Consider the following 5,751-nt stretch of genomic DNA (forward strand, 5'->3'; position numbering starts at 1 on the left):
CCTGCACACTTAAAGGTTTAAGTTAATGTTTAAACACTTACCTATTGAAATGATAAACTGATATAGAGTTTACTGAATGATAAACTATTATAGAGTTTACTGATCTGCAATTGCAGAAGAAAGATAATGAGTTACTCACGAAAAAAGGATACATCTAATGTCCAACTTTAAACCTAGCTTTTAGCCACACTCTCACTACCGTAAGAGGAACGCCGTTTTTCATGACGAGAGAAGACACAAGTCCTCGATTAAGTACTGGTCACAGGCCTTGCTAAGTCCAGGTGGTGGTTGGTTTCCAGGTGTGTTGGTAGCAGAGTCGACTCTCGGGTTAGGCCGGGCTTGACCCCGTCTGCCTGCGAGTGTGCCCCCGCACCTTTCATGACGTCTGCCAATCGTGTCTGCCTTCTCTGCCTCGGCCCCTCTAGAGGGTCAGGGTTTTTTGTGGAGGCTGCGACATGGTGCACAGCATACCGTATGCCCCTTCCGCCGGGGTGCTGTTTTCTGCAGACCCCTTTGGCGCCTGTCTAGTCCGCAGTGCTCCAGGCTCAGGTCGAGTCTTTTTGACCTGTTACCTGGATTGAGGGATCAACCTCTTTGGGGGTTGTCTCCCCGGTGCGCTGCCTGGTCCCGCTGTGGGTGTCGCCTCTTGAGTGCTTCAGGGCGGCGTGCTGTAGGGGGGAAGGGCCTGCTCTTGGATGGGCCCTGTCCGATAAGCTGGCGATGTGGGGGGTGGTGTCACTAGTGACCGCCTGGTGGGGTCTCGATGCTGCGGCGTCATTGGCCTCACCAGGCCCCCTTTTCCGGGGGGTCCAGTCCCTTCCTGGGGCTGGGTCCTCCTTCGCGCTCCGCTGCTATGGCCTTGCCACGGGGTTGGGTTTTTGCCCTTGACCCTGTGATATTAGGGGTTGTAACAGGTTTTTTTTTTCTTCCCGTTCGTTCCCTAGTGGCATGTGGGTTGCGCGTTTGTGTAGTCGTGGGTTCTTCTGTGGGAAGGTAAGTCCCACGGTCTGCTCACCCTGTGCGTTTGAGTTGCTAAACCCCTCTTCGCACAGTCGGATCTGATTCCCTCCCGTCCTCCACTAGGGGGGTCCGGGGGCTCGGGTCCTCCCCGGTTCTGATGGTTGTGGGGTGCCTCAGCGGGTACATTTGTCGAGCTTCCGCTCTGCTCAGCTCCTGTGTTCCAGTAGAGCACAGAGCGTAAGCTATGACGTAACATAACATACGGTTATCTATATCAGTGGTTCCCAAAGTCGGGGTCACTGCTGGTTCTCCTGTAAAGAAAGATGGTTTAAAGGGCCATTCCACCTGATAAGGTATTTGCATTCCTATAACCTTGAATATTTCTATTGGTACTTTGTTTGTATTACACCTGCAAAGGAAGAGTTTAAAGGGTCATTTCACCTAATAAGGTACTTGCATTCCCTGCACACTTAAAGGTTTAAGTTAATGTTTAAACACTTACCTATTGAAATGATAAACTGATATAGAGTTTACTGAACGATAAACTATTATAGAGTTTACTGATCTGCAATTGCAGAAGAAAGATAATGAGTTACTCACGAAAAAGGGATACATCTAATGTCCAACTTTAAACCTAGCTTTTAGCTAGTGACAACCTCAGAGACGTCTGAACCAAACCTAATGTGTTGATCCAATCAACCTAGGACTTGATATCGAATTAACCTTCCTGAAAGCGGGAGTGGTTAAGAAAAGAACCAAAAAGGGATACTTCACTTTACGTTTGTATGTATTGTAATTGTCTAGCTAGCGCTGTTGTGAATAAACTACCGGTCACTGTTATAACCTTGTCTTTGGTCTACTACTCCTTTAACTGTGTATATTACTCCTCTCCTCATTCGAACCTAGAACTGGTCCGTGGCGAACAGCTGTTACTGTTAGTGACACAGGTGCTACACATTGACTGTATACACCCCTTTGTTTTGGTCGGAGATGCTGGTGCTCTAGTGACATCTATTGGCTGAATCTGTGATATAGCTCCTTTAAAAATATCACAATACATTATCCTGAATCATGAAAATGTGTAGAAATATCTTGATATAATATTTTGGCCTGGAACTGGAATTCTTGTAGCGCCTCCCAGAGAGGAGGGCAAACAGTCTGTGGTTGGGGTGAGAGGTGTCCTTGACGATACTGTCTCAGACACTGTTTGTGCTGGACAGCCTCAATTGCAGGGAGTGGTATACTGGTTCACCACCCTCTGCAGTGCTTTCCGGTCCAAGGCAGAGCAGCTGCCATACCAGACTGCAGTTAGAGAGTATGCTTTCTATAGCACATCAGTAGAAGTTCACCAGAATCTGAGGAGACAGATTGGCTTTCCTCAGTGAAGTCTCCTCAGTAAGAAGAGACACTGGTGAGCTTTCTTAACCAGGGTCGAGGTGTTGAGGGCCCAAGAGAGGTCCTCGGAGATGTGAACAGAACACACAGGAATTTGAAGCTGGAGACGAGTTCAACCTCCTTCCCGTGGAAACGGATGGGGGCACACGTGCCTGCTTTGGTCTTTCTGAAGTCCATGATGTGCAACCTGTAGGCCAACTCATCGTTATTTTTTGATGAGCTAAAGTTGATGAATAGCATTCTCACAGGTGGGAGAGTGTGGAGTGTAGTGCTGAAGAGAGGCCGTCCCCGTGCTCCTGTTCTCACAGTGCGAATGAATGACTGATCATTGCATTTATATAGCGCTTTTTTCTAGACAGACTCAAATAGCTTTTTTTTTAAACTTACATTTTTATTTTCATTTTTTCAACAACATACATAGACAACATTCATAGACAATACACAGTACATAAATTAAAACAAATATACAAAAAATTAGTAAAGAAAAAGTGTGACATGGGTCCTTCGGTCCCTTCTACATTTGCATTATTTATTTACATTTTTATTCATTTCCTTGTATCCTTTTCAAACCTCTGTGATGTCGTTACTTCCCCTCATGTATTCTTCTCATTTTTCCCATTTCCATTCAAACTTTTCTTCTTGCAGCCTCAGCAGATGTGTGATTCTCTCCATTTCCTGTATCCCCTCTACCAACTCTATCCATTGATCCTTTGTCGGTACTTCTACCTTGTACCACAGTTTAGTTAAAGCTTTCTTGGCTGCCACTATCAAATCGCTTTTTACAATGTAAGGTGGAAAATTGCCTCCTTCACCATCACTATAGGCGAATTGGTATTTGTGCAGTGAGGGTGATGGGCCATATTTGAGATGAGCCAAGACCAGCATCTCAAAGCACTTCATGATAATTGGGGTGAGTGCAACAGGGCAAGTAAATATCTTAGTCTTTCATCAAGATTGAGCTAGCTAAGCACTCTGGTGTTTGGAGACAGTATCTAGTTTGACATAATTACAAAGTGTTAAAGCTTAGCACCATGCCACTCATGCTCGCGCAAAATAAAACACATGGTTAATTTGCATATTCGGGGAAGATTTGGGGACAATGAGATGGTTGGATAGCAACATACAGTCAGATGTTTACAGATTGTCAACCAGAGGCAAAGTTATTGACAGAAAAGCTGGCTAACATGAAGTTAGCTTTTTGGTTCATTGTCACAGGCACCAAGTGACAGGCAAGGAAACTATAAAAGAAGGAAGAGTCATCACATCACTGTGTAGCGCATAAACGCACATTGGTGCCAAGTGTGGAGAATTTCAGTTCGGCCAACATTGAGTTGAATGGGATCGCCATATCCTCGTATAATGACTTGTCATTTAAATGTCAGAATAATCTGCAATTTGTTGCATTGTTATGATTGATATATTGATTGATGTAGATTTCCTCAGATAATTTGTATATTTAGAATTTTAATACAGGCTTCAATAGAACTGGCACCAAAGTCTGGCACCAAGCAGAGCATAGAATGCTAGTATGATGACCCTTCTTTCTTTTATAGTTTCCTTGGTGACAGCTGATTGTCAAGTAGTTGCTAAGGTAGTGCAGAGGGACTATAATGATAGTCAGCAGTGTGCAAAGCACAAATAACATATTTCTCTGCTTCGCTTTGTCGACCTGTGGCCATTAGAAGTTACTGCAACTTGTTAAAACATGGCAACAAATTTTTTTTTCCATTGAGCACTGTTATTTGTGTCCTTCACATTTAATGCTCTAGATGAAACCGTAACATTTATGGAAGAAGAGCTTGTATGGGGAATTTCACTGCATTGATTTTCAACCTACCAAAGTCAGCCCATGTTACCCCACTTCTGAGAGAGCTGCACTGGCTTCCCATTGCCACACAAATCCGCTTCAAGGTCCTTGACCTGGCATACCGCGGAGCGAAGGGAACGGCTACCTCCTATCTCCAATCAATGGTCTCTAACTACACACCCTCAAGACCCCTATGCTCTACATCTTCTGGCCCGCCTCAGACCCACTCCTATCCGAACTCCGGGGGGTCATCAAAGAGAGAAGCAGGCTATTCTCGGTCCTCACTCCACAATGGTGAAAAGAACTTCCCATCAGTCAGGACAGCCGAAACCCGCCCAATTTTCCATCATCAACTAAAAACACACGTTTTCATTCAATATCTGAAATGAAGAAGTAAAATTAAAAAAATAAACTTTTTTAAAACTACTAACCTGCAATTTACTGTCTTTTACTAGTATGCACTCTGCTACTAATGAATCTACCTTGTCTATATTACTACCTACTACCTAATACTACTGTGCTTGTGCTAAATGATGTCTAATGCACTCAAAACTGTAGCACTCAAGTTCTACACTGTTTGACGAACAATGTTATTTACCCTTAGCTGCCAGAGTTGTACCCTTCCTGCTAACTTGTTGTACAGAACTTGTAAGTCGCTTTGGATAAAAGCGTCAGCTAAATGATTGAATGTTCAGCCTACTGTAACTCTGCCCAACTCCATGATTTAGCTTGCTAACGAAGTGATATTTTTCATGCGAAAGTTTTATAGTGCAGGTTTAACCATCACTGTGAAACTTCTGTCTATTTGCATGCCAAATTGCAAGCAGATCTGAACAGATTAGACCATGAAGCAATGCTGATCGAGTTAATAGCCACAAAAACTAAAATACAAATATGGATGTACAATGATTATAACATATTTCTGGGAAGTAATCTGGAATATCAAAACCTTGCTTTTTAATTAACTGAGCCGATACAGTAAGTTTGGCCCCAGGATGTGTCTTGAATTAACCCAAAGCAGTTTGTTGCTGTAATTTGTAATACAGTACATTGCATGGCAGTAGAATGACCAGGGCCAGGGGTAATGTATAGTAGTCTAGTTGGACGTTTATAAACTAGGCTATATAAGAATTGTCATTAATCTGTCATTTTTAAAAAGGTGTCTTTTTAGAATGTCTTGAATAACCGAAGTGTGTTTTATCCCGGTGTTATTTGTAGTTACCCTTTTACTAGTGTGGACTTGTGGTATACCATACACCCTCACTTGGGTCACCATTCTCCTGCTGCATCACATTCTCACGTTCACATCTCGGTGTAGTAGTAGTTAGTGTTCTGCCAGTATATCTCAGGCGGCGTCAATGGAATATAATGAATGTCCACACCGTTAACTAATGCGGTGTAAGCCCTTTAAATATGATCCCCCCCCCCCCCGTTCCTTTCTCAACTCCTCTCGGTGAAAACGTGACACACATCGGTTGTGTGACAGGTCACGTGACCGCCGGAGCGTTGATCCGGAAGGTGGGGGGAGCTGATGTTACTGAGAGCTCGTCCAGCTCGCCTGCATTCCATCTCTCCCCGGAGCCCGGAGA

The sequence above is a fragment of the Notolepis coatsorum genome, assembly GCF_963971535.1.
Source record: "Notolepis coatsorum genome assembly, chromosome: 10".
Taxonomy (NCBI): domain Eukaryota; kingdom Metazoa; phylum Chordata; class Actinopteri; order Aulopiformes; family Paralepididae; genus Notolepis; species Notolepis coatsorum.